The sequence below is a fragment of the Dipodomys merriami genome, unplaced genomic scaffold, assembly GCF_024711535.1.
Source record: "Dipodomys merriami isolate MVZ:Mamm:240054 unplaced genomic scaffold, mDipMer1.0.p SCAF_487, whole genome shotgun sequence".
In the NCBI taxonomy this organism is placed as follows: domain Eukaryota; kingdom Metazoa; phylum Chordata; class Mammalia; order Rodentia; family Heteromyidae; genus Dipodomys; species Dipodomys merriami.
The window spans coordinates 206,200-231,138 of NW_027206054.1; the positions used below are offsets into that span (position 1 = coordinate 206,200).

General features: G+C 42.0%; 1 protein-coding gene across 3 annotated transcripts in view; it reads left to right on the forward strand.

Annotated features, from left to right (window-relative positions):
• LOC138809139 (GRAM domain-containing protein 2B) overlaps positions 1-24,939 on the forward strand; it is a 104,144-nt gene that overhangs the window by 18,860 nt on the left and 60,345 nt on the right. The gene's annotated exons all lie outside the window — the stretch shown is intronic.

The window sequence follows — 24,939 nt, forward strand, 5'->3', positions numbered from 1 at the left end:
TTGCTTCCTATGGGACTTGGTGGGGAGCTGGCGTGAAAATACTTGAGGCCGGACGCCCTGCCAGGAAGGATGTGAGTGTCCAGTGGCTGCTTGTATATAACCCAGCAGTGAAAACAGCCGCCGCTTCTCTCCACACACAGGGGGCTTCTGCACAGGGACATGTTTTTGTACTTCCCTCGCAGACCAATGGGGTGTCGGTGTGACATTTCCACTCATACCCACAATGTATCACCTCTCCTCATCCCACATCCCACTCCTCCTTCTTAAAACAATGTCCATGGGTTTCCTAGTGCTGTTTTCATACATTAAACTTTGCAGATCATGCTCACCCTCTTTCCCTCTCAAAGCCCTCCCCTCCCCCAATTACAGGCATGAGTCACTGGTAGTGTGTGTGTGTGTGTGTGTGTGTGTGTGTGTGTGTGTGTGTGTGTGTGTGTGTGTATGCGCCAGTAATGGGGCTTGAACTCAGGGCCAGAGTTCTGTCCCTGAGTTTCTTTGCTCAAGGCTGTAGAGCTCTACTCACTTCCAGCTTTTTGGTGGTTGATTGGAGATGAGAGTCTCACGGGCTTTCCTGCCTGGGCTAGCTTGGAACCATGATCTGTGTATCTCAGCCTCCTGGGTAGCTAGGATTTCAGGCCCACAGGGAATTTTATTTTTATTTTATTTATGTATTTCATGTTTGTCTGTTGTGGGGTTTGAACTCAAGGCCTGGGGGCTCTCCCTGAGCTTACCACTCAAGGCTAGTGCTCTACCACTTTGAGCCTCAGCACCACTTCCGTCTTCCTGGTAGTTAATTAGAGATAAAAGACCCATTGTAACAATGAGATGTACAAGACACTATGTAGAAAACAAACTTTATAACTTGGAGGAGAGGGGGGAGGTAGGGAGGGAAGGGATGGTAGGGGAAAAACAAAGGAGGAAGTGACAATGCCTGATAGGAAATGTACTCATTACCTTTTCATGTAACTGTAACCCCTGTGTACACTATTTTTATTTTTATTTTTATTTTTTTTGTCGGTCGTGGGGCCTGAACTCTGGGCCTGGGTGCTGTCCCTCAGCTCTTCAGCTCAAGGCGAGCACTCTACCACTTGAGCTACAGCGCCACTTCCAGTTTTCTGGTGGTTTGTTGGAGATAGGAGTCTCACGGTCTCTGCTGCCCGGGCTGGCTTTGAACCGCAGTCCTCAGATCTCAGCCTCCTAAGTAGCTAGGATTACAGGTGTGAGCCACCAGCGCCCGGCTATGTGTACACTATTTTTACAATAAAAAAAAAAAACAAAAAAATTTAAATCATCTCACAGACTTTTCTTCCTGGGATGGCTTTGAACAACAATCCTCAGATCTCAGCCTTCTGAGTAACTAAGATAACAGTTGTGAGCCAATGGTAGGTACCCAGCTAGAGATTTTTATTTTTAATAGACGTGATCTTATAAATCTTGGTGGCTGTTCACTATAGGTGATAGAGTACAGTTGTGCTCTATATTGCTTAAGTGAGGAAAACAAGTAACAGATAAAGGAAAGAAGTTTTCCATTGTGGCTATATTACTAAATTAAGCCAACAAAATTAGTTCCAGGAGTGAACATACAACTAGAACCATGACTTCTCCAACTTCATTGATAAGTTTTTTTTCACCTGGCTTGGTTTCAAATTATTTAGCCTATTTCCAAAACTCAGATCTCTCTTCCAGTGTTATTCAGTTCCATCTCTTTATCCCACATGGGGTATTTCTAGAGCCCTGGAGAGGATGTTGGCCCCAGAAGTAGATATAATATTGTTTGGAGGAACAAGATCATGGAGAGTTCTAATCCTGCACTGACTCATCATGTGATTCTGTGAGTTTCTAGTGAAGTGTACAGATGCTCCTTAGCTCAGCATGGATTTCCTTCCTTATTAACCCAATGGAAGTTGAAAGCACCTTACATTGAAGCATATTTAGTTCACCTAAACCTATGGGCCATGATTGCTTAGACACACGTGTGCATCATATGTCAATGGTTTCCTCTCATGGTGATGTGACCAAATGCGGCTACAGCTCTCAGCCATTGCCTGGCATGAAAGCAAAAGATTATGCCACCTGCCAAAGCCCTGGAAAAACTAAAGATTTAAAATACAAATGATGATACATCTGGAAAAAATTAAAAAATTGTGTCCAGGACCCTCTCTAGCTATAAAAGACAGTGGTATTTGCTGTAAGTGCTTTTGATGAGGGACCAAAGTATGACAGGTGCTTTCATTTAATAAGTGTGGAGTATCCTCTCTCATCTGCGCAAAGAGCTTCTGCCCAAAGAGGCCTCCCTGGTGTATGGCTAGTTTTGTCACTTAAGAGCTGTGCCTAGGCCAGATGCCAATGGCTCACACCAGTAATAGCTACCCAGGAGGTTGAGATCCAGAAAGGACCATGGTTCAAAGCCAGCCTGGGTAAGCAAGTCCATAACACTCTTATCTCCAATTAAACTCCAAAAACCCAGAAAAGGAGCTGTGGCCCAAGTGGTATGGTGCTTCGAGCAAAAAAGTTCAGTGACAGTGCACAGGCCCTGCATTCAAGCCCCAGGACAAACACACACACACACACACACACACACACACACACACACACACACACACACACACACACACACCAAGAGCTATGCCTTTCTCCAACTGTTGAATGGCATTATCACAAGGTAAGCATTAAATGGTATACTAAATGGTATAATACATGAATATGCAGCACTCAGCACATGTTCTAATTGCAGCTCTTATTTCAAGGCAGTAGGGTGATGCGTCCACAGAGGAATGGCATCTTTATTTGTCACTTAGAGTTTCTAGAAGCTAGAAATACATCCTTTCTGCTCTAGCCCAGCACCTACAAGAGACTTGTTGAGTAGCTAAATGGGCTTTCTCTCTCTCTTTCTCTCTCTCTTTCTCTCTCTCTCTCTCTCTCACCCACACACACACATGTCAGAAGTCAGATAATGTGCATACACTTTGAAAATTCAGCTATTTCCTAACTCTCTAAACTATAACTTTCTACAACATGCTTCCTGTTCATCCTATGGTATGATGCTTCTATCTAGAAATAACATGGATATTTCAAATTCTTAGAGCAACAGAACAAACCTTGCCTAATATGGAAAAACTGCTGGTTGCCAGGATGCTCTTGGAGGAGAAGAAACCTTCTATATTTTTCCTCCCAGCAGCCTCACAGGGCAGGACAATAGACCTCACTTCAAACACAGGTCTGTGCAGAGAAGGAAGAAGTTCAGAAGCAGGAATGGTGAAGTGGCCCAAGTGTGTTCATTTATCTCACAGTGACCCTGGAGCTTCAAGGAGGATGCTCAGACCCTGCTCGGCTTAGGTGGTGCAATCTTTTGCTCTTCCCTGTGCTCCGGGAAGTCCAGACCCAGGGGTGCATGCTAACTCAGGGTCGCTGCACGTTCCTCTTTGTCTACAGCACTTTGATAGAGCACATTTTGTGCTGATGTCACTGCCTTCAGAAATCCTCCAGACGTCTCTGTGTGCACACCATGACTCTTGTCTAGTTCCAGCCTGGCGTTCATCGGGCATTAAGTTACACTTGTGATGTGTGTCTTTCCTTCTCACGGGGCTGTCTTTTCATTCTACCCCATCGCTCAGTGCGGTTCCCGGCACCAAACAGATAATGATCAACATTAGATAGAGGAGTAAATGTGGAGAGGGTGGGGGATGAATGAGCAGTTCCCCGGGACACCGCTCGCTGGGGTTGCTGCTGACCTCACCCAGCATTATACCGGAGCACACCAACTATTAATTTGCCCAGTCCAGGGGGCGCAGCTAATGGCCAAGTCAGATGATGCCCCAGACCTTCTGATCCTAGTACAGGCCTGGTCATCACTCCACTTGGAGTTATTCTTAGATCAGATCCAGTATTTGACTCTCTGTGGTTTCAAATGGTTTATCTTTGCATTTGGGGGTTGCGGGGTGGGGGGGAGAGGGGGCAGGGGCTTACACAAGGAAAGGGCTACCGGGAGCAATAAAGGCTGACATTTCTATTTCTAGAAATTTCAATATCACTTAATGTCACATTGAACTAAAGTCTAAAAGTAAATTTAGTGTAAAATTGAGCTAAATGACATGTGAAAGAAATAGGCATTTCCTCCAATAAGACATCATTTTTTAATTTAATAAATAATCCCTCACATGCCACACACTTTGAAGTCTTCTCACCTTTGTTCTTGTTTTCTTCACCTGGGGTAATAGCTACCTCAAACAGTACTCAACTAACAAGTCTTCATAGTGTAGTAAGGCCCTAGAGATCCAGCAGTGAATAAAGTAAGCACAGTCCGAGTTATTCACTTTCTGAGACAGTCTTGCAATATAGCCCCAGCTGACTCTTGAACTCAAATGTATGATCTGATCCTCTTGCCTCAGCGTGCCAATGCTGAGATTCAGTATACAAGTTCACTCCTGGCTCGTCTAGGTTTTTATAGTCCAACGATGGCATTAAAGAAGGGTTCTGAGGGTTCCTTAGGGAACAGAACACAGGGTAGATAGAATGCAAGGGGATGCAGCCCAGCCCTAAAGCCAAAGAGCAGGGAAATGAAACAGGGGAGATCTGAACCTTAGGCAATGGGTGTAGCTGGAAGAGAAGAGGAAGACACATTCTACCTGAATGATGAGCCTTTGCCCGCTCTCCCGTCCCCTGTCTGTGGAAGAGAAGAAGCCCTTCCATTCTGAACAAGAGGGGGGGCCAGAGGACATGAAGTAGAGCCTGGACACATTTTCTTCCAAGAGGAAAAGGAAGTCAAAGGCTTAATTTTGTCCCAACTCTAGAAACAGTATCACCCAGCTTTCCTTCCAGAGACCCTATCCAGCTAGTGTAGAAAGTGAGTTAGCAGTCTCTCTCTGTTTCTCTCTTTCTCTGTCTCTCTTTCTCTGTCTCTCTGTCTCTCTCTGTGTGTCTCTCTTTGTCTCTCTCTGTCTCTCTCTCTGTCTCTCTGTCTCTCTCTGTCCCTCTGTCTCTCTGTCTCTCTCTGTCTCTCTCTGTCTCTCTGTCTCTCTCTCTGTCTCTCTCTGTCTCTGTCTGTCTCTCTCTCTGTCTCTCTCTGTCTCTCTCTGTCTCTCTGTCTCTTTCTGTCTCTCTGTCTCTCTGTCTCTCTCTCCCTCTCTCTCTCTCTCTCTCCCCTTCCCCCATCTTTTTAGGGATGAAGGACATTCACTCTAGTGCCCTCCCTACCAGGGCTCTGGCCCCTGGAACCTTCTAACTCCATACTGCCCAACATACAAAGTGAAATCCAAATTCCAGTCAGTCACTGACATGAACACAAACACACCAAGAAAGCACGTTCCCCACTGAGGAGCTGTGGACGGCTAGGGCTGGGGGTGTAGCTGAGTGGTTGAGCACTGACCTGTCATGTGGGAATCCTTGGTTTCAGTCCTTAGGAGATCAAGAACGAGAGCGAGAGCCAGCGAGAGAGAGTTGGCTTTTCGGTTGCTTCATAGCACATTAAAACTTAAAAACTAGCAAGGCCGTTCTGACTGTGGCACTCACTGAAGTTCTGGGAGCCAAGGCTGGCGGGGGTAGGGGGGTAGGGGGGGTGTTTCTATGCACATGCAGAGGGTCTGGTATCCTGCAGGCCTCAGTTTTTCTCCCAGAGAATTGAGTTCTTTAAATGTCCTTAATTCAGGTCAGCTGACCCTCCCAGAGCAAATGATTGGTGAGATCAATACAGAAACTAGAGAGAATCATTACTGTAGACATGGAATTAGAAATCATCACCCACACAACGCTCTGTCAAATCCTAAAGATTTTGCCATGTGCTCTACTTCTATGAACTGTTTATAAGCTAGCAAACCAAACACGGGGGAGGAAAAGGGATACAAAGCAAAAAGTGACTTACTTTTATATATCTGAATACATCTAGGAGCCATAAAGATTTTAAGATTCTTCTCATACAGCGGAAGTCTTTAATTACTTAAGGAAATGCAGCATTAAAGCTGAGTGCCAGTGGTTCACATCTGTAATGCTAGCTGCTCAAGAGGCTGAGACCTGAAGATCTTGGTTCTGAGCCAGTCCTGGGCAGGAAGGTCCGTGAGACTCTTATCTCCAATTAGCAACCAAAAAGCTGAAAGTGGAGGTGTGGTTCAAATGAAAGATCACCAGCTTTAAGCAAAAAAAGCTAAGGGACAGTGTCCAGGCCCTGGAATACCAACCCCGGTACCAGCACAGAGAAAGAAAGAGAGAGAGAGAGAGAGAGAGAGAGAGAGAGAGAGAGAGAGAGAGAGAGAGAGAGAGAGAGAGAGAGAGAGAGAGAGAGAGAGAGAGAGAGAGAGAAGGAGAGAGAGGGAGAGGGAGAGGGAGAGAGAGAATTAAAAGAAAGGGGAAACAAACAAACCAAAACCAAAGGCTAATACCAATACTGAGCAATGTCTGTTTCTCAAAATTCCAGCTCTCTGGAAAAAATAAAAGAGGATTCTCTCCAGAAAAAAGACACGTTCAAATGGTCAAGTCTATCTCATGTCAACAATGATCGATGTTTCCAACATTGCTATTGATTTATGAAGTTAACTGATGATTCATACCCAAGAATTTGACCATTTGTATTGTGGCATGCTTTTAAATGGCCCCAGCCTTAGTTTCTTCCGTGGATAAGCCAAAAATAAAGACACTAGAAAAACAGGGTGTTGCATATGAGCACTGAAAATAGCATTTCTCCACATTTGTACACTGAGAGCGGAAAGTGCCAGCCATGTCCCTGGCGGGCTTCCATTTCCTGGAGAGCGTTAGGGAACGCTCTCCCTCCATATCTCGTAAATGGAGAGCTCTATCGTGAATAAGACTTTTCCAAAAAGAAGAAGGGAAAAAATTAAATAAGTATTTTCTTTGGGAGAGTGTGGAAGGTAAAGGAGAAGAATTTCTTTCATAGGTTATTTTATTATCATGGTATTTTTTGAATTTACTTGGTTCTAGCTAACATGGTACATTGACCATGAAGTTAATGAAGGTCTATCACTTGTCTCTACCTATCCTATTTAATATACATCAAACTTTTTATTTTTCCTCAAAGAAGTTTCCCCATACCATAAAAGCCACCGATGACAAAACTAATACTGTCCTGGTGGTTATTGTCAAATTGGAGATGAACTTTCCCACCAAGACCTATTTTCCTAAATAATAGTATCAGGATTTCACTCTTGTAAATGGCATATTACCATCAGGTCATTTAACAAACCTATACAAGAAGTCATTATCATGCTATGAAAGTTATTTTGAAAATGATTGTTCCCTGGAGAAGGTGGAGCTCCACTCCCAGACATACTTCTTTTTAACTTAGAATGTCCATATTATTATGCAGGGTAACCACATTAAATATACTACAATGTAGCCCACTAACTTAGAGAATATACTTGTGATACAGAATTTCATTTTAGAGAAAGTCATGGAAAATATGTAGTAGCTCTTTAATCTTTGTTAAAAGGGAAAACCATAAGCAAGAGCTAGTGGGTCATGACTGTAATCCTAGTTACTCAAGAGTCTGAGACAAATCCAAAAGACCTTTATCTCTAATTGACTAGCAAATAGCTACAAGTGAACTTGTGATTCAAGTGGTAGACTGGCAGCCTTGAGGGAATACATCCAATTGAGAGCATAAGGCCCTGAGTTCAAGCCCCATACCAGCATTATGAAGAGGAAGGCAGGCAGGAAGGAAGGCAGGAAGGAAGGAAGGAAGGCTTTTTCTGTTTATGTGGTACTGAGGAATCAAACATGGGGCTTCATGCATAGTAAGCAAGCACTCTACCACTGAGCCACATTCCCAGCCCTGGAAGATGCTTCTTATTAGTGAACCTGCCATGTAGAGCCAGCCCAAACTGGAAGGTGGTTTGGCTCTTACTTTCACCAATATCTGAGTATATAATAATGAAACAGCGTTTTTCTTCTTCTTCTTCTTCTTCTTCTTCTTCTTCTTCTTATTATTATTATTATTATTATTATTATTATTATTATTGTGGCCCTGTTTCTGCAGCTTGTTCTCAACTCAAATGATCCCAGCATTTGTATGTAAGTTCTAAGGCAATATTGTAAAACGTGGTAAATATTTAACTTGAGATATCAAATGACCTTTTGTAAAGTCCTGTATCTAACTGACAGAGACAAGTTTTACTTGACATTTCCCATGTACTCATCCAAGTGGCCACTAAGAAGAAGAAGAACACATCTTGATAAAGTCTTTACTCCTGCCAACAACGCAGATTTTTTTTTTATCTTGGACTTTTCTTAAAACTCAAGAGCATAGACCTTGTTTATTGCTGAAATCAACAGAAATAAAAACATTCTGTTGTGCACCTGCTAGAATGGCTGAGCATAAGCAATGCTCTACCCATAGGTCATTCTCATCAGTCCTGAAGAAAAGCTTAGAAACAGAAACTCTTATCTGTTAGGCAATTCTTGGTTAGGTCCAGCCCTAGTTCCACAATCTCTTAAATCAGAACAACAGTTTAACATTTATGAGACATCTGTGTGCCAAGCCCTTTCACAAAAGCCATTCAAACCTCATAACAATCTTATTAAAGGGACCTGTTCTTACCCATTTTTCAGATAGAAGAGTGAGCCTTGGTAAATCAATATTGGACTTCACATTAAGACTCCAAATCTCCTGCTCCTCTGATTTCACTGTAATCCAACCCTCCATACCTTTAACGTCCCTTCAGCAGAGTGTGATAGAATGGACTAAAAGGTGTAGCCTTCTAAAGGAAGTGGCTGATTAAAGTCTGATAGGATACTTATATGTGGTAACAAAAGCTTTAGGGACAAAAGCAATGATAAGTAAATTTTATGTGTACAAAATTCAATTCAATTCACCATCAAGAAAGTAAAAGCCGGGCTGGAAAGGTGGCTCAGTGGTAGAGTGCTTGCCTTGCATACATGAGGCCCTGGGTTCGATTCCTCAACATAAGCAGAAAAAACCTGGAAGTGGCACTGTGGCTCAAGTGGTAGAGCACTAGCCTTGAACTGAAGAGCTGAGGGACAGCGCCCAGGCCCAGAGTTCAGGCCCTACAACCGACCAAAAATAAATTTTTTTTTTTAAAAAGAAAGTAAAAGCCATCCCAGGTGCAGTGGCTCACGCCATGTACCTTGGCATTCAGGAGGCGGGAATCGGGAGTCACATTTTGAAGCCAGCATGACCAAAAAGTTCCTAAGAACCCACCTGAAACCAAGAATAAAAAAAAAAAAAAAAGCTATGTATGGCGGCATGTCCCTGCCGCTATGAGAAATGTTAATAGAAGGATCAGGATCCAGCCTGGTCTGGAACTAACCCCCAAAACCTATGGACAATGGGGATGGGGAGAGAGCAAAGGACAGAATGAAATAGAATATTTATAAATCATATGTCTAAGAAAGGTCTGAGACCAAGTGTATGTAAATCATTCTCACAGCTCAGAGCTGGGGATGTGTCTGGTGGGACAGTGTCCGCCCCTGCAGGCTGAACACCTGGCGTTCAAACCCAAGTCCTGCGAAAGATGAAATACATAAGTAGGCAAATCAATAAGTCTTGCTATTCCATAATAAACACATAACACATTTTAAAGTTGCCAAAGGATTTGAACTGATTCTTTACCAAAACAGATACATCAATGGGCAACAAGCAATACTGTACTAAACATCATTAGTCACTAAGCAAATTAAAATTAAAACCATGAAGAGGCATCTATTCAAGAGAATGGTTGCCTGAGCAGTCAGGGGATAAGCGGAGCCTTCCTCATTGGCGCTGAGAATGTAAAGCTGTGCACACTTTGAAAACACAAACTGGTAGTTTCTCAAAGAGCTACCATAGGATTCAGCTGTTTCACTCTCAATTATCTACCCAAGAGAAAGGAAAGCCTATGTCCACATAAGAACTTGAAAATAACAACAACAACAATAATAATAATAAAGCTGAGAGAAAACTGTCCAAATAAGAAGACCAATACTCACAGCCACATTGCTACTAATGACCGAAAAGTAGAAACACCCAACTGTCATCTACTATGGAATGAATCAATAAAATGTGTGGTATCTATAGAATGAAATAGTGTTTGGCAATAAGAAAGAATGAGTGCGATTATATGTTACAACATGAGGAAAGCAACGAGTCACAAAAGGCTGCATGCTGGGCTGGGAAGGTGGCTCAGTGGTAGAGCGCTTGCCTTGCATGCATGAGGCCCTGGGTTCGATTCCTCAGAACCATATAAGCAAAAAGAAAAAAAGCTGGAAGTGGCGCTGTGGCTCAAGTGCTAGAGCACTAGCCTTGAGCTGAAGAGCTGAGGGACAGCGCCCAGGCGCAGAGTTCAGGCCCCACGACTGGACCCAAAAAAAAAGGCTGCATACTTCCATTTATGGAAGATGTCTAGAGGCAAATCTGTAGAGACTAAAAATTAATTACTAGTTCCCGGGGCTTTGAATATCGGTGTTTTATGGTTGGTTTGGTTTAGTATGTTCCCCATGAGGAGAGTCATGAAAACATCCAGAAATTACATAGTAGTGTTAGTTACACAATTCTGTTTTGTGGTATAAAAGCATTGAATCATACACATCAAATGTTAGAATCTTACAGTATAAGAATTACATCTCAATAATGTTACTATATTTTAAAAGCTAATGAGAGATTCTTGTGTGTGTGAGTGTGTGTGTGTGTGTGTGTGTGTGTGTGTGTGTGTGTGTGTGTGTGCTTTATTGGGACTTGAACTTGTGGCCTAGACACTGTCCCTTAGCCTTTCTGCTCCAGGCTAGTACTCTACCATTTGAGCCACATCTCCACTTCCATCTTTTTGCTGGTTACTTGGAGATAAGACTCTTAGGGACTTTCCTTCCCAGGCTGGTTTTGAACTTTGATCCTCAGATCTAAGCCTTCCTGAGTAGGCAGGATTACAGGTGTGAGCCAGACTCTTTTTTTTTTTTTTTTTGAGCCAGACTCTTATAACAGGCATTCCTTGCTGAAAGTTCATACTCTGTAGGCACAAAATACATAAACAAATTTCCCATGACTGATAAAATTGTCTTGACACTTTTTCCTTAAACTAAATATTCTAGATGAATATTTTGTTGGACATGTGCTATGTCACAAACACTTTTCTTTATCTCTCCATGTGTTAAGGTAGAGATTTATCAGAATGAATCCTGGGATTGAGGGGACTCCAAGACCACCCCACCCTCAGAGACTCACCAGAAGGAATACCTCATGAAGACTTTCATGCATGCGTAATTGATCCTAGGGATCCATGAAGTGGGATCACAGGGGAAAGGCACGGGGAGAGTGTGCACAGGCTTCCTGACGCGCATGAGTGCCTGTGTGTCCCACGAAGAGTTGTGCAAACAACATGTGGGCAGGGTTTCTGTACCAGGAAGTCTGTTGCTGTGACGCAGGCCCCAGGTGCTCATTGCAGGCTGATTCCATACGTGGGTCTCCTCTAGCACAGTCGCCGAAGTCACACTCCCCCGGGGGAAGCCACAGTTCAACCTAAAGCCTATCATGTCACAGTTCTAGGCACAAGGAGCCACCTTTCTGGTCTACATAGCCGCACCAAGACCAAAACTTTGGCCTCCCACATGCCAGTGTGGGAGAGCCCTGCTCTTGGTAAACAAGCTTTTGTAAGAATAGCAGCCCCAGGACTTCTGGGTGAACTTTTCATCCCAGAGATAAAAGGCAAAGATCTCAAAACCTCCCATTGAAGGACACAGATAGAGATGGAGATAGAAAGAGCCTTTGGCTGGGGCTCTGCATCACTGCAGGGCTAAGGGCACGCTCTAGGGTCTGCTTCCAAAGTTCAGTGCGCTGACGCCCACGTCGCAGGTGAGCTGGGTTCTGTCCCTGCAGTGGAAATAAATCTTGGTGCCTCCCTGGAGCCCTGATGTTCCCCCTGCTCCACTCCTGCGGCGCTGGGAACTAAGAGCAGGGCTCACCCAAGCTAGCTGAGCCCCCTACCACATCCTCCATCCAGGGTGTCCTTTAAGGAACGTGAGGACAGATGACAGCAGAGGTGTAGAGCTCACTTTTTGCTGGGGCTGGGACTGGATTATGATTCTCTTGTTTACGTTTTGCACATAGCTAGGCTTAGGTCACCACACCCAGCTACTGATTCAGATGGAATCTCCACAATCCTTTTGTCCTGGCTGACCTCAAACTGCAATCCTCTTCATCGCTGCCTCCTGTATAGGTCGGAGGACAGAAATGAGCCACATAGTTGGCATCACACTGGGTGCCAGTACACCCAGTGATAGGTTGGAAAGGGAGTCTCCAAGCTTTTCCTCCCAGACTTGCCTCACACCATGATCCTCTTAATCTCAGCCTCCCAAGCAGCTGGGATTACAAGGGTGAGCTACTGGCACTGGGCTGAAATTGTTTTCCATTACAATTCTGTTTCTCTGGCTCACGAAAGATAAGTACATCACTAGAAGATGATTTTTGGTTTTTGCTAGTCCTGGGGCTTGAACCCAAAGCGCCACTTCTGGCGTTTGAGGAATCGAACCCAGGGTTTCATGCATGCTAGGCAAGCACTTTACCACTAAGCCACATACCCAGCCAGAAGACGATTTTAATTAAAACTCCTGTTTGTGTGTTCAACCACCTTCAATTTCCAAATTGATAGTTCAACTTAAAACGACCTTTAGAAACCATAGATTATGGAAATCAAATTATTTTTGCTAAATTGTACCTTCAGCCCTATGGAACAATATAGTCAATTCTTATTTACCAGTCTTTCAAAATTCTCAACGATCTCTTTTTAATTTTATTATAAAAGTGATGTAGAGGAGTTGCAGTTGCATAACGAGTACATTTCTTGTCAAACATTGTGACCCCCTCCCTATTCTTCCACTTTCCCTCCCCTCCCCCCACCCCAAGTTGTAAAGTTCATTTCCAATATAGTGACCTGTGAGTATTGCTGTTGTACTGTTCACCCTCCGCCCTTTGTGGAACCAAGAAGGGTGTTTTTAATGTCCTATGTGAAATTCTTTTTTTCCTTCATTTTGGTTTATACCGTGTTGTCACTGCTTTTGGTTTTGGTACCCTGTGTCTTGAATTTACATCTATCTGATCTGGGAAGGGAAGGGGAATAACAAAATGCGAGACAAAGGTCAAAGGGCTCTCTTTTCCATCATATCTGCCCAGGTGGGGAAATGTTACTTCCCTGGGATCCAACTTGGCTATCTGAATAGCTGGCCTAGCTGCTCAGGGAAAACATTCTAGAAGAGATTGTCCAGAGAGGGCCTCTCACCTAATTGTCCAGGCTTAATCTTCACGAAGTCTAATTACTCTGAATAAGTCAACTTGAAAAACGAGACAAAACAAATCAACGCTGTGCACTCAGCCAGTCTCCGAGGTCACAGTGACTTCCCACCCCAGCTGTCCGTCACGGGGCAGGTTTACAAAAATTCCCTCTGGAAAGCCGAACAATTGTTTCCTTAAAGAAAGGAAAATGTTAACTTGACAGCAAAGAGCAGAGCTGGACTCTATAATGCACATGGTAATCATGCCCACAGCTGAGGTCTTCCCTGAGCCATTCTAGTACCCCGCACAAGTGACCATCTGGCCCAGGCTCAGAGGGGAGGATCTGACAGTAGGAGATATTTGTATCCATGTTAGTTGTTAAAGGACATGGGATATTAGAAGCAAACCTGGAATTAGGTAGAGAGAGTAAAGCATGAGCGGCAGCTCCTATTTAAAAGCTTATCATATGATAGAGCAAGTGAATGCAGCCTTCAGAGCTAAATTTAAATCAAGCACACAGGAAGAGATAGAAGTGCAATAGTCAAAGAAAATGCTGAACCACCAAAATTGCCCCCAAAACAAACTGGGCTGTCATGAGCCGGAATGAGTTCCCTGAAGTTAGAAGAGTTTAAGCCTTTGATAGATCTCTTCCACCTTCCTCATTCCTTCATCAAATGCGTGTGGAGGGTTGACGTAGCTGTATGTGGATGAAGAAAAGTCTTGGCTTTGTCTCTCCTCCAAGTTAGATTCTTGTGGGTTCATTTTGGATGTTTAGAGGAGACAGTAGGGGGGCAGTATTTCCTAAACCCAAGCAATTCTAAATCCATGTAATAAAAGGCATGGGTTTCTCTACATTTGGAGTAGCACACATATGGCAACTAAATTAATAATACTTAGCTATGAAATAGCCTAGAGCTTGCCTAGAGAATAGTTGGGATGCTATTAGCATCAAGTCATTAAAATTGTAACTAGAAGTCTCCAATATACATTGATGAATAAACCATCGTCCAAGAAAATGAGCTACATAGATTTGGTGTTTTGTGTGCTTTTGAGGCAAATGATTTTTGTAACTCAATTAGATATACTTTGTGTTTAGAAGATACTTTTTCTTCAGAATAATGGAAAAGCAGTGTTGTGTAATTAAAAAAAAAAAAGAAACATAAGGCTAAAGGAAAAAAGCATACCAAAAGGATTCTTAAACTATGATTAACATTTAGTGTCTGATTTAATCTTTATGCACAAAAACTAATGAAGTGCAATCTATTCTTGCTTGTTAATTCTCATCGACAAATTTCATTTTCTAATTATTAACCAGCACATTATATGATCACTTTACCTTAATCTGAATGTAACAATCCTGATCTCAGTCTGAGTATACCAGAGAATTTGAAATCATGGCCTCTTAGACCTGATAGTCCCTAAGAGTCAGGCTATGAGAAGCAATGGGAAAATTCCAGGGGCTGGTCTCTGATCTTCCCAGCTTGGCTCCAAGCAACACACAATTCGTAGCATTTCCTCGTGGAAAATGAATTTGCGTTCACAACCACTCACTTTACGTCTTTATTTTACAGCCTTTTCTTAGTGCTTTGACTTAAAAAAAAAATCTTTTAGCAAGTGAAGTATTCATGCTAGAATGTTAGATGTTTAAAAGAGCAAAAGTAAAAAAGAAAAATGGGACTGAAAAAGTCAAAAGCAGCAGGAAAGAGTATGCTACTCAATTTCCACAGCAAGAAGATATTTTGTTTTGTTTTGTTTGGTTCTGTGGGAGTTGAACTCAGGGCCAGCACTTTACCATTTACACTATGCTCCCAGTAAACTTTTGGATTTTAATTTGGATCTGTTTTGCCTTTTCATTTTTCCTCTTGTGTCTTTGTTATGAGAGCACTTCAGTCCTCTCTCTAAGCAAATCTAAAAGATACAATATACCAACAGGGTATAGTCTCTCTGCGGTCTCTCTGTTTAACAGCAGTTGTCTTTTGCCCTTTTTATTCATTTTCTTTCTTTTTCTCCTCTCCCTCTTTTTTCTTCCTTCTTTCCCTTTTCTCTTCTTTTGCCTTTTAAAAAGATGTGAGGTAATATTTCATTAGAGGTTTGACTCACATTTCTCAGATAGCTGGTGATATTAACTTTTCATATACCCATTGCTCATGTGTGTTCCTTCTTTCTAAAAAAAAAACCTATTAAGTTCCCTGGCATAGTTATTAATCAAGATTTTGGGGTTCTGTTTGTTTGCTATTAAGTTACATGCATTCCTTATATATTTTGAATATTAACTCCTTACTAGATAAACAGTTTGAATATCCCATTTGTTAGGCTATCTATCTCTTGATTCTACTGGGTTTTTTTCCTTTGCTGTATAGAAGGATTTTTAGTTGTATGCAGTCCCATTTAATCTATTTTTGCTCTTGTTGCTTGTGCTTTGGAATCATATGCAAAAAAAATGAACTTCCCAGACCAATATATCTTCCAGTCCTTCCATGCTTTCACATCTTTTCACTCAAAGCTAGCACTCTACAGCTTGAGCCACAACTCCACGTCCTAACTCACATCCTATATTTAAACCTTCAGTCTGTTTTTGTGGATGTTTGTACATGATATAAGGGTCCAATTTTATTCTTTTGCACATACAAGCCAAGATTTTCTAAAACCAATCCTTGAAAAAGCTACTATTTTTTTCCTCAGGTATTCTTGGCACTCTTTTCAGAGACCAGTTGATTATAGATGGATAGATTTATTAGTAGGCTCTGAGTTCTGTTGCATTGGCCCATGTATCTGTTTTCTTTTTACAATTCCCATGAACATTTTGCTTCTAATATCCCATGTCCTTTAACAACTAACATGGATACAAATATCTCCTGCTCCCTCGGCGCACGTGCCAGATGGTCCCTTATGCATGGTACCAGAATGGCTCAGGGAAGACCTCAGCTGTGGGCAACTGATGTAGATCATATGCATGGTAGAGTCCAGCTCTGCTCTGTGCTGTCAAATTAACATTTTGGTTACTGTAAGATTCCATTCTATTTTGAGATCAGGGAGTATGTTGCCTCCCACTTTGTTTTGCTCAAGATCGCCCTAGTCTTTTGTTGTTCCATCCACATTTGAGAATTATTTTGTCTATTTCTATAAAGAATATCTTTAGGATCCAGGCACCGACAGTTCATGCTTGTAATCCTAGCTACTCAGGAGGCTGAGATCTGAGGATTGCTGTTCAGAGCCAGCCTGGGAAGGAAAGTCTGTGAGTCTCTTATCTCCAATGAACCACCAAAAAAAAAAAAGTCTTACTGATTTTCCTGCCTGGATTGTCTTTTGAACCTCAATCATCAGATCTCAGTCTACTGAGTAGCTAGGATTACAGGTGTGAATCACAGGCACCCTGCTGTCTTTCATTTCTTAATGTTTTATATCACATTTATTTATTTATTTTTTGGTCAGTCGTGGGTCTTGAACTCTGGGCCTGGGCGCTGTCCCTCAGCTCTTCAGCTCAAGGCAAGCGCTCTACCACTTAAGCTACAGCGCCACTTCCATATATCACATTTATTGATATGCATATGTTGAACCATCCTTCTATCTAAGGGGATGAAACCCACCAGTGTTGATAAGCTACACCTTTTGTTTGTCTAAAGAAATGTCTGTCCTTCATATCTGAGGACCACTTTGCCTAGTATCTGAATTTTCACAAACATCAGAAAGACTATCTAAATGAGTACATCTATTACCTAAGTTCTGCTAAGAAAGAAGAGATGATCTGGAAAAGAACATCATTTTTCTAAACATTCAATATTGAATAATAGTTGAATCTTAAAATATTCATGATAAAATTTGTTAAACAAATGAAAATAATGTACAACTCTGCCAAAAGAAGGTGGAATGCTGAGGTCTGGTAGTAGTGCATTCAATTGGAAAGCCTGTCACACGACAGACATATTACACTTGTAAAAACAGTCTTGGTACTACTAGTGAAATACTAAGACTACATTCTCCAAGTGGAAGCCAAAAACTAGTGGCTACCTTCCCTAAAAAATCAGGAAATTGCAGGCTTCTACAGACAATTCACCCCAAGAAAATAATGAAACCCTAAAATCAAATTAGTCCTGGTATGGTAGCAAAAGAGGTATCAAGAAGGTAAAAAAGAGCCAAAATTCTTAATTTTCTTTATCCCAGAGAGTAGGAGGTGAAGGCACCAGTTCAATGGAAGCTGTGGGGAGAAAGCACATAGAATCAATTCACTGTTACTCGAGACCAGTTTGCATCAACAATATAATGCAGAGACTAGGAAGTCTGTTCATGCTTGATGTTAGTTCTCTAACAAGGAACAAACAAGAAATAACTCTTAAATCAAATCTGTGCCTACACAACTACCCCTGTGAATACCCGTGGACAAGGAGAAATGCCAGCCTCAAAGTCCTTAGCCAGTCTCCTCAAAAGGAGCAGCTTAAGATCTGGGAGACTTGAGTTCTGTCATTAACTGTAGCAATCTGAAAGATGTGGAAAAGTTAGAAAGCAGAGTTCAATGGATCCAAGGCCTTCATTCAGTGTTAGAATTGTCAGGCCCTGTTCTTGGATACTGGGGGGATATGTGAGCTCCGTCTCTGTGCTCATGAGGGGACAAGCCTGGACATCAAGTTAAAAATCAAGCCACAAATCAGAAGAGAAATCTTGGGCATAATAACTAAAGCTAAGTGCTGATACTCATGGGACACTTTGGACATGCCACAGCCCATTCTAATGGCTTTCCAAGTGGTTTTGTTTGATTTCTGGCTGCTGGTACTTGGCTTTGAACTCAGGGCCTTGGTGCTGTCTGTTAGCTTTTTCACTCAAGGCTGGAGCTCTACCACTTGAGCCACAGTTCCACTTCCAGCTTTTTCCTGGTTAATTAAAGAGTCTCACAGACTTTGCTGTCCTGGCTTGCTTTGAACTACAATCCTCAGATCTCAATCTCCTGAGTAGCTAGGATTACAAGTATGTGCCACCCACCACACCTGGCATGTTTAAACTCATTCAACTATCACAACACCTAATACCTTTTTCCCTGTTTACAGTGAGGAACTTGATGCTCAGAGAGGCTCAATAACTTGCCTGAAGTCACTCACGCACTCATGATTGGTACTAGAAATGGAAGCCCAGATTTCTTGATCATCTATCATGTAGATAGAATGGAATGGTTTTAATTTTGATTTTGGTATAGGGGCAAGATGAAGTGGGAGGTAGGAAAAGAAGTTGGGAAAACTTGCAGGAGAAATATTGAGTTCTATGTTGTTCAGAGGAAGATGGCATCACCTCCCGGAGTGGGGGGGCGGGGGTCTGCATTGCTTGCCTCCAGAATAGAAACAATGATGAGACTATCTCCAGAATCCCTGGAATCCTCTCATCACCTTGGAACTCACGGCTGTATATCATCCAGTTGAGCTCATGTCGATCTAGTGAACCAGACTCTTATATGGTTGGCTACACATTACTAAAATACCTTTTGGGGAATCTAAAGGAAGTAAAATGTAAGAGCTTTGAGTCTATTGAGTTATTTTTCTTAATCTAGAAGATTCTGCTTTACCATGCAGCTATTTTAAGATAGTTTCTTGAATTTTTTTGATAACACAATTCAGCTAAAAGCTACATAAGTAGAAACAAAGACATAAAGATACTATTTACAAACCATGATTGATAAGATCAAGGAAGTTTTCAACAGATATTCTGTAATGCTACATACTGAAATAAACGTATGAATGAGAATGAGAATAGTCAGAAAAAATCCTCTCCAAAAATTCTTTTTTTTCATTCAAAGTAAGCAGAGATAATGAGCATTATAGAAAAGGATAAATAGAACAAATAAATAGAGATGGGAGCCAGTGGCCCATGCCTACCACCCTCGCTACTAGGAGGCTGAAACAGGGAGGTTTGATGCCAGCTTGGGCAGAACAGTTCATAAGACCTGTTTTCAAACACATGCCTGTCATCCTCCCTTCATGAGAAAAAAAAAACAAGGAGACAATGGTCCAGGAACCAGGGCCCAGTAAAGGAGTTGGATCACTTCAACCAGAGCAAAAAGGACGAGGAGGTGTGGCTCAGTGGTGGAGTGTCTTCCAAACAAACATGAGGCCCTTAGTTCAAACCCCAGTGCTGGAAAAGAAAAAAAGATCATATTGGCAATATATATATATATATATATGTATATATAGATATAGATATAGTTTCTTCATTCTGTTACTTTATTAACATAGAATGCATTATTTGAGTTAACCACTTTTGGCTAAAACCTTCCATGTGCATATGTGCGTGCCACCATGGAACATTTCCAGTGTCATAGGCTGTCCCGCGTCCTTCTCAGTGCAACTGCAGGAAACCACCATCCATCCTTTCAAACAGAGCAGCTACAGCTGTAAAAAGGGAAGCTGACAGCACAAAGGAATGCTGAGCCCGATTTTGTTTTCTGTTTGTTTGCTGGTGTATGCCATGATATCTTTCATTAAGGAGCTTACATACTGGAAGTTTAGAAACCACTAGATAGACACCCAAGGCTCGAAGGAATTCATTCAGAGGGATTAAACTCAGAGCTGGAACTTAGTGAGAGGAAGCAGCCTCCAATTTATTTCTACAAGAATGAGAATGGAAGTGGTGCTGTGGCTCAGGTGGTAGAGTGCTCGCCTTGAGCTGAAGAGTGCAGAGACAGCACCCAGGCCCAGAGCTCAAGCCCTATGACTGACCAAAAAAAAAAAAAGAGTGGGATTACTCATGATTTCTTTTTTTCTAGGGCAAAATAGTTAAGGAAATCATCACTGAATGAAGTGATGGTTTACACTCTCCATGTCAACACAGTTTGATTCAACAAGGTCAGAACAAAACTTTCACCTGTGATTAATGAAGTCAAGATAGGCAATAGTCACAAGTCAAACAACTCTTGATTGGGTCATGAAGCTGCCAGCCGGTGGCTCATGGCTGTAGTCCTAGTTACTCAAGAGGCTGAGATCTGAAGATCACAGTTTGAAGCCAGCCCAGCATTCAAATCCATGAGACTCTTATCTCCAATGAACCACTCAAAAACTAGAAGTGAAGCTGTGGCTCAAAGAGGTAGAGAGCTACCTGTGAGCAAAAACAGCTCCAGAAAGACAGAGAGAGAGAGAGAAAGAGAGAGAGAGAGAGAGAGAGAGAGAGAGAGAGAGAGAGAGAGAGAGAGAGAGAGACTGATTTGATATCAATGGAGCATGAGCTTGAGTTTTTTTCATGTAATTGTGATCATTTGGCATTCCTGCATAAATTTTCACCCCACTCTTCTGCCAACTTTTAAGCCATTTAATAGAGGTTGGAAGTACATTGAATGACTGACAGTAATCCTCACCTTCCTCTAACAATGAGGCAGTCAAATCCAAGATATTGGTTCATTAAATGCCAGCTCTAAACAAACGAGCTGGTATATTTTAGTCTGGTCAATACTATAGACTATCTAAATTTTACAAGCGGGACATTTTTAGAAAATAAGAGGAAGTCAACTTGAATGATGCCAGAACAGCAAGACTGACTCAGAATTGTCCCTCATGGAGCGGGACACAGTCTCCAAGCTGTCACACAACTCCACTCCAGAAAAGTTCACGTTGATTAACATTTCATTCCAATGTTTGTGTTGCTTTGTTTACCAGTTAAGCTAAAACTTTTGTGGTAATGAAGGCATTTGAGGGGCGGGGGGGAAACCAACAAGAAGGAGTTTTCAAAGGTGATGACTGAGATCTAGCAAGTTAAACACGCCGATGTGTCTGATCTAAGGGCCAGGGTTTAATTAACTTCTGACATGAAGAAAACAGACTGGGATTGAGTACTGAGAGGAGGACAGAGGTCACATCTGTCTACCTTTAGTGACTCCCTCCAGCGTGTGACTGAAGGCTTTGCGTGCTGCGGGTTGCCATTACATGCTGCGGGCTGATGAAATAAAGCAGGGCAGTGGCCTCAATTTGTTAATGTGCTAGGCTGGTCAATTACAATGTGGTGATGATTATCAATAGTTCATGTGAATTGAGCACCTACTTCATGCCTGGCACACTGTCCCCAATCCACATTACCTTTTTAAATCCTCTAATGATTCTATCACAGCAATGCCTCTGCTATTCATAAATTCCCCCGGCAAGTAAGAAAATGGAGGTTTGGAGAAGGTACATCATTTGTCCAAGGTAATGATAAGTACATCAAGATTCCCAGATCAGGGCTGGGAAGGTGGCTCAGTGGTAGAGCGCTTGCCTTGCAATGCATGAGGCCCTGGGTTCAATTCCTCAGCACCACATAAGCAGAAAAAGTCAAAAGTAGCACTGTGGCTCAAGTGGTAGAGTGCTAGCCTTGAGCTGAAGAGCTGAGGGACAGTGCCCAGGCCCAGAGTTCAGGCCCCACAACCGGACCCCCCCCCCAAAAAAAAAAAAAAGATTCCCAGATCAGTCTAACTCTCACACGTTCCCTTTCTCTACCTCTGGGTTGGGGCTTTTCTCATCACCAGGACAACTTGCACAGCTAGCTCAAACAAACAAACAAAAAATGTTGTTCACTGAAAGGACACCACGAGCAATCCCTTGGACGTCCAAAGCAGAAAAAATAAATCCTGTGGGCTGTCTGGGAGCACAAGCGAGGGGCCAGGACCCAGGACTATCCTGCAACTCTCACCAGCTGTTTCTTCATGCTGTCTGCTACAAATCTGTGCAATGTTTTCTTACATCTGGAGGCCGGACAGTCTGTAATACCAAGGATTTCCAATGCCCAGCCATACCACTGACTCATGCTGTAGTAGTAAGTTGTAATTGTTGAGCTGGGGTAAAGATACACTTTTATTTGATTGTTGATTACTACTAAAAATTCAACTCTAATTTTGATTAGTCTATGACATTGACACGTGAGGAAATGTTTTGTATTCATCTGGTCTGCTTTTAAAAGTAGAAATGCGTGCAAACTACCAAGCCCATATAGAAAATGGGCATTTGAAAGCTGTATATTGGTGACCCGTGCCTATATTCCTAGCTATTCAGAAGGCTAAGTTCTGAGGGTTGTTCTATAAAGCCAGTCAGGGCAGGAAAGTCCATGAGATTCTTTATCTCCAATTAACCAGCAAAAGGCTAGAAGTAGGGCTGTGGCTCAAATGGTAGAGCACTAGCCTTGAGGAAAAAAAAAACAAACTTAGGGACAGCACCTAGCCCTGAGTTCAAGTCTCAGGATGGGCATAGAAACTGGGGTGCATTTGACTTCTTGAGTGAGTGGTAATTACTCTCTCCTTGTGGAAGTTTTTAATTTGTTTTCAATTTGTTCATATAAAATTTCTGCCTAAAAATAGTCCCCTTCATTCCTATGGTTTGTCTATGTCAAGACAGACGTGATGCCGCTGTAACGCTGAGGTCTGGGTCCTTTCTTTGGGCCCACGGTTCTGTTCCTTTCAATCTGTATTCCATTAATAGATTCACATTCCAGCACAAAACACAGAGCTTGGACCGGAGCCCAGTTCTCCTCTATTCCAGCCTTAGGCCTCTTTTGAAAGTTGTGTGGATGTGGGGGAAGATGGCTTACTGGTGACCCAATACAGAACACAAAGGATCAAGTGGCCATAGCCTTCCCTGTCCACCACCTGACACCCTGATGGCACCATATCTTCTTGTATGATGAAAACATAGAATTCTGGCTAATGCTGTGTAAGTTTGTTTGATAAATGTCTGCTTATTGACATGTGTCTTCTATTAGACTACCAACTCACCAGAGCAAGCATGGTGCTTGTCTGTTTCTGTATCTCTAGAATATGACCTGGCACACAAAAGAAATCCAAAACACAATATTAGAGGAAGGAAAAAGGAAGGAAGAGCAGCAACAAGGAAGGGAGGGTGAGAAGAAAGGAGAAGGAAGAAAGGGGCACAAATCATTCTCAAACAAAGAGTCTACTTATCAGATGCAACTATAAAGCAGAAGTAAAACAAATCTGTAGCTAATTAAAAAAAGGAGGAAAACTTCATCTGAACAGTTTTTATGTACACTTCTTTCTTATTCCTCCTGGTCTAACTTATTACTTGGGAATGATTTTTTTAAAAACTGAATCATGCTACACAGAGAAAAGATTAGAAGAAAGATAATGCTAACAGAAATGATCAGAAAATGAAAAAAGTATAAAAAGAATGAAAAATTCAAAATAAGCAATACAGAGTATGCAATATGTATGTGATAGAACAATATGTAACAGCTTTAAAACATTCATGACTTCATATCAATTAACAATTAAGAACCTTGATAACAATTAAACATTAGTGACTTTAAAATCATATATAATTGCAGTATCTGGACAGAAATGTCAAAACATTTCACAGGGAAAGAAAGAGAACATACCAAAACATGGCAGAAAAAAAGGCCAGTCCATGTACAATGGCGCAATCCTTAGTTCCCAAAACAAGGAAAAGAAGGGTCTGTGTGAGTATTTCTCTAAGAAGAGAGAGAGAGAGAAAGAGAAAGAGAGAGATTATGTTTCTCTAAACTGTTATAAACAGTGATTGGCCCTGCTCCAGAGTTAGACCATCTGGCAGCCATGGAGTCATGAGACCGCTCCTCTCTATTGGACTGTTTACCATTTGCATTTGTCTAGTGGACAAGTCGTACGAGTCAATGGTTTTCTTTTTAGTTAAGAGGACACATTTTCTATTCTATTTCTTTTTAATTTACTCCTTTTCTTTCGATGCAGAATGAAAAGTATGCCCGAGTTATTAAATAGCAGGAATAAAACTCAGGAATATGGTCGGTGTTCAGTGGATAGAAACAACCACCCATTGATTCATTCGTTCACTTTCTAAGTGCTTGTGGAGCATCTAAGATGAACAGGACCTGTTAATGCTATGGTGAACAAAGCAGACAAGGTCCTTGTTTGTGTGAAATACACAGTCTTAAGGAAGAGAACAAATAGAACAGCTATTCTTTGTATAAAGCACCAACCTTCTCGCTCTCTACACTGCCAGCAAATGGAGAAAATCTGCTTAGGCCTAGAAAGATGCCAAGCTCAGTCCTGCCCAAGGGTCTATGCCCCAGCACCTTTTCCTTCTGACTGACAAGTTTTTCACCCAGACTTGGTGCATGCATGTGTGTGTGTGTTTGTGTGTTTGTATGCACATACACGCATTGATATGAGGTCTTGAACTCAGCTCCCAAGCACTGAGAAATAACTGACAGCTTTTTCTCTCAAGGCTGGTGCTCTACTTCTAGCTTTTGGGTGATCAATTGAAGATGAGAGTCTCACTTTCCTGCCTGGCCTGCCTTCAAATTCTAGTCCTCAGATCTGTTTGCTAAGTAGCCAGGACTACAGATGTAAGCTACCTTACCCAGGCTAACTCAGACGATTACAGAGAGACCTTCTACTCCTCACTCAAGGCTCAAGTGATGATGAAACCTTCCCCTGGTTATCCCATGCAAAACGAGCCTGCCTTACTCTTTTATCTACTTTTCTGTTTTATTTATAACTCTTCTCCATGAAACTATGTGATTGATGTACAGTGGTGTCTCAGTGTCTTCTAGGTAATGTTTCCAAGACCCATGTCCTATATTGAAATCTGAGGCTATTCAAGCCCTTTATATGAAATGTGTAGTACCTGCAGACAGCCTGCCCACATCTTGTTGTATACTTTAAACTAAAAACATCTCTAGATGACTTAAAATACCCAATATCACATAAGTAGTTGCTATATTTCTATATTGTTTAGGAAATAATGACGAGAAATGAAAGCCTGTACTTATCCAGTACAAAAAAAAAA